We start from the raw sequence: 12,109 nt of genomic DNA, 5'->3' as shown, positions 1-12,109 counted from the left end.
AATTGATTTTCCTCATGATCCCTGGGAGAAATATTAGTGTCGGTGCACCACCGAGCCTTCTGATCTTTGCACTCTGATTCAAAGTCAGCGTTTTAACCTGGCAATGTGCCGCACAAACGGAGTGCACAGCGAATCTCGTGAGACTGGAAAGTCTTGGGGTGGTCCCAGCATTAGCACCAGCATCCCAGGACTCACCAGGTATAATTCTCGCCATGCAAGGGTTTGACGTTCCAGAAATGACCGCTTCTGTTGGTTTTAGATTGAATATCAACCAACTCCCTTTAAGCGAGGTAGGCACATTTGACCAAAACAGAACTATGTTCCGAAAACAAGGTCGATATGATATGCCATGTTCACCAATTCATCCCTAATGGTCAGCATGTTCCTAGCACGTGGTAGGTACTCAATCAATACTTACTGAATAGATGATTAAATGAAGAGACGTGCCCACTCTGTAGCTTGAACAACACTGGCTTTGAACATTTCACTAATTACTTAGAGCTGTCGACAGTTTACTAACAATGAGAAGAGGAGGCAGACATGGAGAAGTCAGATTATTGTATAATTTAAATCGTTTATCATTTCATTAGATTATGAATCTTGCTTTTCTTGTCGAATAGTGTCTATCCACATCTACTCCTTCCCAGGTAGAGTTTTAGGCAGAGAGCAGAAAGTTAACATTTCCAGAATGAATCTCTTCCTTTTGGAGGAAAATTTCTTTTCCTCCAGCCCAGGTACCTGATTCTGAGCCAGGTGGCTGTGAGGTCCAGCCCCTGACACTGCTGCAATGACTGTCCCCGATGAGGCTCTTTAAACTCTGCCTCTCCTTCCTTCTTCCTCCAATCTCAGAATAACTGTGGCCTTCCAATTCTATACCATTGTAAGAACTTACCATGGGTATAGTTGTTATTATTGCAACTATATTAAGCACACGGCTCGCTCTCTCTCTCTTGCTTTGACACGTCATGAGTCTCTTGATGATGGGCCGCCATTTGCAGTCCTAGCTTCTGGTACAGTGCCAAACCCATAATACATTTGTCAAATGAAAGAATAAATGAATAAACAGCAGAGATACATTTGTTTCTCTCCTGTGAACTGAGAACATAAAGGTCAAAAAGGAAAACTGGATAAAATTTCTCTCCTTAGTATCGGACAAACAGGAGAAAAGAGAGGAAAAATTCAGTACTTAATTAGCTAGACAATCGATGAAAGGGAGAAGTAGTCTAATTCTCTTTGGTGCTCATCATTCTGGAGAATGTGAATAGCAAATGAAAATTCCTTCTCATTAAGATGTAGTGTCTACATCCCTTCCCCTTGAATCTGGGCCTCTCCTAGTGACTTAGTTGTTATCAATGGAATGCAGTGAAAGTGATGCAGCACAGCCTCTGAGGCTAAGTCAGAAAAAGCCACGCTGCTTCCGCCTGATCCTCTTAGGACATTCATTCTGGGGAAGCCTGTCTTTGCCACTGTATAAGAAGTCCAGCTACCTGGGACTACCACACTGGAGAAGCCACATGCAGGCCTCTGGTGAGGCTCAACTAAGTTCCCAGTCAACAGCCAGCACCAACTGCCGGCCATGTGCATGAGCCACCCTGGACACCCAGCTCAGCCAAGCCTTCGGATGACTGCAGCCCCAGCCAAGATCTGACAGTGACGGCTTGAGAGACCTCAGTGAGAACTGCTTCCAAATCTGATTCACGGAATCCTAAGCAAAATTAAATGATTGTTTTAAACCACTGAATTTGGGGGCAATTCATTACACATTAATAATAACTGGACCAATTGCCTCTCAAGATCATTACTGTAGCAAATCCTTGAATTTTTCTTCCATATTTCTGAAGGGGACAGGTGAGTCCTCTGTCGATTTTCAGAGCAAGCATATACAAGGACATAGAAGCACACCATTTATCAGTGAGTGTCTCCATCCATAGTGAAGAACAACATCTGAGGTTGGGGAGATGGGTGAAAGAGGTGAAAGGATTAAGAAGTATAAATTTCCAGTTATAAAAACAGTAACAAGGATGTAAAGTACAGCATAGAGAATATAGTCGATAATATTATAATAACTATGTATGGTGTCAGATGGGTACTAGACTTATCGGGGTGATTACTTCCTAAGTTACATAAATGTCTCGTCACTATGTTGTATACCTGAAAATAATATAATATTATATGTCAACTATAATTGAAAAATTAAAAACTTATAAAAAAAACATCAAGCTTGTGCATGCAGAATCCATCAAAATATAAATTAGAATCACAGAGGACTTCTGGAATGGAAGCAGTCTCTGCTTAAATTAAGACAAGAAATGCAAAACCTGTCTAAGATGAGAGTCATACGAATAATTATTAGCGGCTTAAATGCAGTGATGTTTCTTAGTTACTGAACAAAGACTCGGTTGCTAGAAAGGCTCTGAAATTATTCTCCTCTGAAAGGAAATGAAGGGAAAAAACATTCACAGAAACATCTTGTGACTGAAGCCGACTCTGCCCTCATGTAGGGCCGCGATGCTGACTTCATCCCCTACAACATCCTCATGACTAATGTCTGACAATTAGTGCAAACTTAAAAATATCCTCTCCAGCCAAGACAACAGTAGGAGACCTTTCTATATGGCCAAATCTTTCCACAGTCAGGAATGTCTGCAGGGTTCATAAATTAAACCTTCCACTCACACAAAAGGAAAGAATCATACCCGTGACTGGTTTTCTTTCTTGTTTTTTTCCCCTTCCCATCAGACACATGCCCCATTCACGTGCAGCTGAGCAGGAGGCTCCCTGAGGCTGTGGCCTTCCTCGTCTGCCTTTTTCCCTTCAACCCTTCAGCACTCCCCACCTCGGGGAAGGATTGGCCCAGCCTGGCCTGAAGGGCAGTTAAAAGAGAGCTGAGCCGTCCTCACATGTCTGTCCTCCCAGCCTGCCTCGCCAGAACCAGGGCAGCCCCAGGCGAAGAGCACATGAGGCAGGGCTTGGTTTGGTTCCTGGGAACGACTCCTTCTCAGCAAGCAGCTCCCTGTAGCTGTCCCTGGGACTGAGAACTGTAAGTCACCTGTCGTCAGCCCCACATTTGAGCAACCTCCTAGTGAAGATCCAGACAGGCAGTTGCTTACAAACTGCTCTGAAAAGCCACACTGGACACGCCCAGGGGTGAGCACAGAGAACGGAGGCTGGGAGAATGAGGTAAGTGGAGCTCTGAGCATCCCCTTCCCCCCAACACACACACCCAAATGACAGGCAGAGCATCCCAACTCTTTTTCTGTTTCACATATTTGGCCTGAAAATATTCTATTTTTAGGGGAAAAAAAAAAAGTGCTGCCACTAAAAATTATTTGGAAACCACCACAGAGTCGAAAGAGGATGAGCTTTGGAATCTGAGGGCTACGGACTTAAGTCCCGGCTCTACCCCTCACTGACTCCGATTGAATGTCTCTGACCTCAATTCTTCTGTAAAAAGGGAATAACAAAGCCAAACTCACAGGCAGAGGGAGGATCAAATGAGATATGTTCAAAGAATCTGGTATATAGTAGTTGCTCAATAAATGATGAACGTTGGGGCTTTAAAGGGTCAGTAAACATTACTCTCTTTTTCTCTGCATAAATTCAGAATAAATTGAGAAAAAGACTCAAGAATCAGACAGATAAAGGCCCAAAGGAGCAAGATGTTTGGAGAATGAGGTTTAGCTCTGTGGCAACAGAAGTCTTTCTCATACTGTATTCCAGAATTAAACTCACCCCCTCAATCACAGGTAGAGCTAGAACTCTACGGGCATCCAGGGGAGGGAGGAGTTTCTTGTATAATTTACAACATAGAGACTCTCACTGCAGAAAGGCAGATTCCAAATAAATAAGTAGGAGGAAGGGGCTCAGTTACACATACTTAGTTCTCTCAAAACCACTAACAGATACATCACCCAGGGCCACCATACAGTAGCACATGTTGTCCACTGCACAATTGTGAATTAGACCATTTATTATGTATTTTGATTTACCTTCTAATGATAAATCCAGAACCTTTCATATGTCACAGCCAACAACTGCATCGATTTCTCAAAATTTTTTAAGATAGCAAGTGAAGAGTAAAGTATCCACTAGAAAAGTATCCAAAGAGAAAATTCACCAGATTTAATTTGGCCATCCTTTGAAAAGTAGTTTTTGCAAAATGAAAGATGCATTAATCTCATTATAGTCAAAATGGACAATATTGCTCATTGCCTAAGAAACACATATGTGTAAAAGCTGCAGGCTACCACTGGTTTCTTCATCTGGGATGACTTCCCTATTACTTGACAGCTTTCACACACTTGCTGGGCCATGTGACATAAGCCCTGTCATGTATGTGTTGTCAGGGCAACCTTTGGAGTAATTTTCCAGAGGTGCTTATTAGTTATTGTGAATGACATTAGTTGGTATGTTTAACTTCTGTGGTCATACAAAGACTTGTTCTTTGCCCTCTGAATCAGAGTATTTCTATCCACTCCCAGAGCATATCTTGCCTATGCAGATAAAAAAAGCTTTTACAATAAGTCCTCAGCTTTTTTTTAACATGCAGGCTAATCTTGGGAGAGTACCAACAGCTCACCCTAATGTCAAAGTGTTTAATGTGTATACGTCCTACTGAGCTGAAAATTTCAACTCAGTGTGAAAACAAGCATTTCCCCAGATCTCTCTGAATACACTCGATTTAACTAGTATTAACACTAGTCTTGAGTTGCCAGAAATATTTGGAAAGGAACAAAAGTTGTTTAGTTGATTTTGGTCTCATTCCCTTTCACAGCCTCTTCCTAACTTTCTGCTAGAGGAGTTTTTGTTATATTTGGTTTCAAGAAATGGACAAGGGTCTTATTTGTGGGATATAAGCAAGGAGAGACAACTACAATTGTTCAGTAAAACAGTGAGGCTTTAACAGAAATATGAGCATTTCTGAGGACAGAGGTTTAAAAGATTTGGTGCTGGTTCTCTTTAACTATGGAATTTCTCTGAAATTTTTTTATTTCCAAAAACTCCATGGATTTAAACAAGAAGCCAAATAGAGTGAAAACAGTAGCTACCATTTGTCGAGGTTTAACTGAGTTGTGTGTCACACAGTGTGCTAAGTGCTTTTCTTTCAATACTTCTTTTAATCCTCACCACGCCTCTGTGAAATTGGTTCTATTACAATCCCCATTTTATAGAGAAGGAAACAAAAGAGATTAAGTAATTTACCACAAGGACACAGAGCTGGTAAGTTCCAGAGATGTATTTGGATCCAGGCAGCCTGACTCCTGAGGTTGTCAGAATATGCAGAAAGTTTTGTTGCTCTTGAAAAGATTCAAACAAATATAACTTGTGTTGATTTTTCTATAGAAAAGCTATATGGGTTCAACTGGAGTTGAGGGGTTTAACCAACAACAGAAAATGGAAAATTTTTTTCTTTGTTACTAGAAGCAAAGGCTCCTGATTTCTGGAAAAAGCCTGATTAGAAAGGTATGTCCAGTAAGGAGCTCTGTGAAAGACAATTGCTTCTGTTGAGGGGACATATGATAGATAATGAACAACAGCAAAATAGCCTCTGCATTGCTGTGCTGAAAATAGCCCATCCCCAAGTTTCCTCAATTCTAAACTGGAAAGATATTTTATATAGTCAGGATTGGGGTAAATCTGGTTTCAATTAAAAATGCAAAATACTTGAGAGGCATGGAGATAACTCAATTCCTAGCAGTCTTTATACCGATATGGATAAAGGATCTGAGAATAAAAGAAAAGAATAGAATAAAACTCTCGGTAAATTTGTATGGAAATAAAACAAAACTGAAGAATCCTCTTGAAAAGTTCGAGACAAAAATTTCTTAATGCATTTTTATTAGGGCTGTTTATCTTCCAAAGGAACTGGGATGATGTGGTAAGAAAATCAATTGGAATCATTTTAAGTTGAATTTTGGATTGATTTTCTGGTTGTTTTAAAGGCAACAGTACTTTTTTTTTTTAACCAAACAAGATTTCAAATCATCATTATATGAGGGTTCAACTGGTTGGCAGCTTTCAGTTCTCTGTATATAAAGCTTTCATATAAGCCTCAAGTGTTTGGAAATTGCCTATCACTTCATCAGAAACAATCTTCCCATCTGAGGCTGGGGGAAATTGCATTGAAAACAATGTAGGAAGTATTTTATGGGCAGCTCAAACCCATGGCTTGAGAATAGAGAACAATCCTAGAGCTAAAAGAACTCAGGAAGAATTCTCTCTTTTTGCCTCAACCAGAATCAAGCTTGGATACTCCAAGGGCCACCCAAGGAGCTAATTCCATATGTTATCCATCAATGCCAGTCATCACCATTATCATTCAAAGCTGATTGAACTATTGAGCACAATGCTAGGGAGTGGGTGTAAAGATAACACACTTGGTTCCTACAACAATTTGCTCACAGTAAAATTGAGGAGACAGGGCATATCCATATCAGGATAGACCATGATTCAAACCAGCATTTGCCAGTTGATATATAATGGTCCAGAAAAAAAAAAATACTTTAGTGATTTAAGTGAGCAAAATCCTGGGGGCTGGGGAGGCAACTAGGTCTCTAAGAAGAAGTGAGGATTCTAGAAAGGTGGGAGAAAAAAGGCTTTCAAAGTCTAGGTGCTCCATCTTGAACATGGTTTAAAAATTAACATAGCTTTAATTGATATAAACTCAAGAAATTATTCATATGAACTTATTAAGCTGTATATAATGATTTGTGCCCTTTTCTGCATATGTTATACTTCAACGCAAACTTTAAACAAAAATTTTTAACTTTAATTTTTAAAAATACTTTAAAGAAATACATACTTGTATTTAGCCTGAGTAGCATGGAAAATTTTTAAATACAAAGTGAAATCTTCCCAGATCATTCTCTCCCCACACCCCTCTCTCTGGCTCACCTTGTTCCTCCCCTTCCCCACACGGGACCTCACCTGCCCCAGGTCAGTGTGCAATCAGTGGCTCTCTTACCTCCACCATGGCTTCAGCTGACAACTAAGACACTCTGAGAACCTTCCCAGAGGCCTACAACATAAGTGGGGAAGGTTCTCCTGTTCCCTGCAGTTCCAGAACTTGTATTGTGGGTGAGGTTGCAAGATTTGGCAAAACAAACAAAATCAGAATTCTCAGTTATATTTGAATTATAGAAAAATACCTAATGATATTTTTATAGGATTATATCTCATTTAATATTTGGGACATACTTGTACTAGTACTATTTGTGTTTATCCGACATTCAATTCTAACTGGGTATTCTGTATTTTACCTGGAAATCCTGTGTTTGGGACACACAGATGTACAGCTCTTTCCAGGGATTAGTTTGCTATTTACCCCCAAAGTTATGTAGAATGAGAAACAATTTTATACAAAGTTCTAAAACTTAACCATTTATTTTATGTTTTTATATTATTATTGTTTTTATTTTAAAATTTATACATGCTGATGGATTTTTAAAAGTTTTAAACATTACAGAGGATGGACTACTTCTGCAGGAATGGTAGAGCAAGAACTTCTAAAAGTTTGCTCCTCCATAAAAGCAACAAGAAAACGAGCAACAATTGTCAAAATTAACATTTTTGAAACTCTAGAAATAACCAAAAACTGGCAAAAACCCAAGGAGTGTTTATTTGAGATAAGTGGCTGAATCTTAGTAGGAAGAGTAAGATTTGTTGTGTTTTAATTTGTCCTATTCCCATCCCTTTCTGCCAACTTCCATAAAGGTCTTGAAGAGAAAGAGGCCCCTAAACAGTGAAAAACAGCATCACGGCAACTCCGGGAGAGGGTAGAATGGGTTTGGAGCTCCCCAAAACACCTTTCTTAGAGAGCTGTCAATATTTAACCTGTCTGGGTCAAATTGCAAACCTTGTCTTAATTTGATATGACTCATACCCCTCTCATTTCAAACAGTCTTTTCCCTGGGACTGTTTGTTAAAAAGAATAAGTCACAGTTGCCCGAGGCGGTAATAGCCGTTAAGAGCTACCAGAAGCTGATCAAAAAAAGTTAAAAGGAAAAGGTGGAGAATGAGATGTCCATAGGGGGCTTTGAAAAGCTCCAGCTCCTCCTTGGGAAATAAGAAAGCCATGCACATGCATAAAGCTGCATGTAGGCCAAGGCTGTGTAGATGCCCAGGAAAAACCGGAGAAGGCCCCACCCTGAGCTTTCTTCACTAGCCGATCTTGAGGCTCTGCATAAATGGGAATTGAAGACTAAGGCAGAGTTGTAGACTGCCTGCCTGAGCTTTAAAAGTGTTCTTCACAACACACACAGACCCCACTGGCAAAAGATGGGAGAGTTATTTGTTCCAGCTACTTAAAAAATTTGTTTAATCATTAGCAAACCAAGGGGAGACTTCATTAGGTAAAGATGACACAAAACACAAACTTTACAGAATTTGCTCAGGAGAGTTACTTACCAAACAAACAGCAATAATAACAAACAGCTACAACAACAAACCCTGAGAAAGAGAGAAATATGATTTCAAGCATTGCCACCTCATATTATTTAAAATGCCCAGTTTTAGACAGAAAAATCCCCAGACACCCCCCCAAAAAAATAAAGTTTGGCCCATTCACAGGGGAAAAAAAGCATTCAACATAAACTGTTGCTAAATAGGCCCAGATGTTGGAACCAATAGAGAATTTAAATTAGCTATTTAGAATATGTTTTAAAATTTAGAGGAAATTATATTTAAAGTCCTAAAGGAAAGCATGAGAAGGAGTTCTCCCTAAATATCATTGAAGACAGAGAATATCCATGAAGATATAGAGATTGTTAAAAAGAAATACTTAGATATTCTGGCATTGAAAAATATAATAACTGAAATGAAAACTTTGTTAAAGAGGTTCAATAAGAGCTTCGAGCTGTCAGAAGAATTAGCGAATGTGAAAATAGGACTATTGGAATGATCTAGTCTGAATAAAGAACAAAAGGAAAAAATAAAACCCAAGAGCCTAGGAGACCTGTGTGACATCATCGAGCATACCACATGTGTAAGTGAAAGTCCCAGGAGAGGAGAGAAAGAAAGGGGCAAAAAGAATATTTGAAAGAAAAATAGCCCACACTTCCTAAATTCAATGAAAAATTTTAATCTATATATCCAAGAGGATAAAATATAAATAGGATACACTCAAAGAGAGCTCCACCTAGACACATCATAAAAATATTGAACAAAGACAAAGAGAATCCTGAAGGGAGCAAGAGGAAAGTGACTCAACACATATAAAGGATCCTCGATAACAATAATAGCTGATTTCTCATCAGAAATTATGGAACTCAAAAGGCAGTGGCATGACATTTTCAAAGTGCTGAAAAGGACTGTCACCTAAGAATTCTGTACCCAACAAAATGATCCTTCAAAAAAAGAGGCTGTAACATCATTCACTTGCTTTGGAAAAGTTTGGCAGTTCCTCAAAAGTCGAACATAGAGTTATCATATGACCCAGGAATTGCATCCTTAGATATATACCCAAGAGAATTGAAAACATGTCCACACAAAACCTTGCCCTCAAATGTACACAGTACTGTCATTTATAATAGACCAAGAATGGAAACAATCCAAACATTCATCTCTGACGCATGCATAAATAAGTGGCACATAAACATACAATAAAATATTATTATTCAGCTATAAAAAGGGATAAAATACTGATACTACAACATAAACGAAACTTGAAAACATTGTAAGTGAAAAAAGATACAAAAGGCTATTGTTTGATTTTGTTTACATAAAATGTCTAGAATATGAAAATCCTCAGAGATGAAAAGTACATCGGCAGTTGCTAGGATAAGGGCTGTAAGGGAATGGGGAGTACTAATGGGTATGGAGCCTCTTTTGGGGGGTGATGAAATGTTTTGGAATTAATGTGTTAATGGTTTCACAACCTTGTGAATATACAAAAACTGAATTGTACACTGTATATGCATGAATTTTATGATATGTGAAATTTCTCAAAAAAAGTAAAAAGAAAAAAAAATCATAGACATGTTAAATATGGAAAGCCAATGTGCCCTGACCACTATTCCTACCACCACCTAGTGTTAACTCTTATTAAGTTTTGTTTTTTTAAATATATTTCTACAGAAATGTTCTAGTATGTGAACATCTACTTTTGAAATTTACCCAAACAAAAACTCACTACACAAGTTGTCCTGTTAGGTGCTATTTTTACTTTCAACATATCTTAGATTTCTGCCCCACCCCCACCCCCTTTAATACAGAGATAATCCTCCTTGTTTTTTTAATAAATGTTTTTCTGTAAAACATTTTGCTCTGTGGATGTGCCATAATTCATTTAATGATTTCTCTGTTGAAAAACATTTGGGATGCTAGTAATTTTTTCCACTAAAAATATGCTGCAGCAAATATCCTGCTAGATACATTTTTGTACACTTATGGTGCTATATTGTGAAATTCTTAGTAGTAGAATTACACACACACACATTTTTTAAAATTTTTATTTATTTATTTTTTAGGCAAGGCAACCCTTGGTTGACCTCACAGATTGCAAGGACCTTGTCAGCTTACAATCCCTCTTATTTTTTTTATTTTTTACACCTACAGCACCTGGTCTTCCTAGGTGGTCTCTCATCCAAGTACTAACCAGGCCCCACCCTGCTTAGCTTCTGAGATCAGCCGGGATCAGGCGTGCTCAGAGTGGCATGGCCATAGATTCACACACACATTTTAAAGCACAACAAGAGGCAGAGTGTAGTGGAAGATGGACTTGGTGTTCAACTGGACCTTGATCCCTGATTCTGCCACTTATTAAATAGGTGATCTTGGCTAAATTACTTAACATTTGTGAGCCTCATTTTCTTCATCTATAAAATTGAACTATGTTGAGAAACGCTTCCCCACTCTTCAGACAAGGTGAAGAGACTTATCTAATGGATAAATTTCGTAAGCGTAAATGGAGTGCTCGAGGTTCAGATTTTCCATTTTCCTTCTTGGGGGCGCACTTCTCTGCGCTGCACATCTTCCACAGACAGCTTCCATGCTGAGGGGTCTGCTTCCGTCCAGTCTTCAGGTGACTAGACGGGTTCAGGGGAGGAGGCATCCGGCTCTTCTGTTGAACTAAACCATCTGACTTAATCTTTTTCAGTAAGAAAAGTGATATTTGTCTCCATCTTCTTTTTGTCTTATTTCTCAGGTTTCTTAGAATGAAGGTGAAGGAGACAGGTGGTATTTATTTGACCCTCTCAAGATCCTAACGAACTACTACTACCCTCCTCAAAGTACGGTTTTGAGGATTGAAGAGATATAATGTTTGAAAAGTATTTGGCATATGTAGGTGCTTAGAAACTATAATTATTAATATTATTTCAGAAAAAAGTTATGGTTTGTATTACCCCCTTACGCTCTATTATATGTATCCCTATTAGCCAAGATTTTTTTTAGCTCTACTTTCTGTATTTTATATTACCAAAAAAGTACATATATTGACTATACCATTTCAAATTACATGTACCCTTTTTACACTCTTGCCAAAATATATTTCACCCTCTATGTTGGTCAGATTCTTTCACATGCCGAGGCGTAGAAACAAAATTCAAACTATCCTTAGCAGAAGAGAAAATTTAATGACCTCAGATAACTGGGGAAGACAGCATACATGTGATCTCAGGTAGGACTGGATCTAGGAGCTCAGTGCCACCTGGATTTTCTATTTCATCATCAAATATGCTTTTCTTTGTTCACCACTGCATTCCCAACACCTAGGCCAGTAACTGTCACATAGTATGGATGTGTGTGTGTGTGTGTGTGTGTGTGAGAGAAATAAACATATGAGTTCTTCTCTAATGTCCTCAGGCTTCTTTATAGTCAAAGCTTGGATTATACAACAAAGTTATTGACCCCAAAAGCCATAAGTAATTTGTTTTCTATTTGTCCTATGTGTTTTTTGTACCTTTTTCTTCTTTTCCTATCTTCCTTTGCTTTTTTGTATATTTGAGAACTATTATTTGAGAACTCCTTTCTTGATTTCTTAGGTATAACTCTTTGTTGTGTTTTTTGTGGGTTTTTTTAGGGTTTATAGTAGACATATTTAAGTCTATCTTCAAGTGATATTTTACCATTTCATGTAGTCTAAGAACTTGACAATGTTAAACATTTTCCT

The 12,109-nt window shown here is 38.6% G+C and overlaps 1 pseudogene; it reads right to left on the bottom strand.

Annotated features, from left to right (window-relative positions):
- Window positions 1–10,545: 10,545 nt before the first annotated feature.
- LOC111740811 lies at window positions 10,546–10,664 on the bottom strand (annotated as a pseudogene).
- Window positions 10,665–12,109: the final 1,445 nt, after the last annotated feature.

Source organism: Pteropus vampyrus, unplaced genomic scaffold, assembly GCF_000151845.1.
Source record: "Pteropus vampyrus isolate Shadow unplaced genomic scaffold, Pvam_2.0 Scaffold68, whole genome shotgun sequence".
Taxonomy (NCBI): Eukaryota; Metazoa; Chordata; class Mammalia; order Chiroptera; family Pteropodidae; genus Pteropus; species Pteropus vampyrus.
This window is presented reverse-complemented; position numbering and strand designations above follow the sequence as displayed.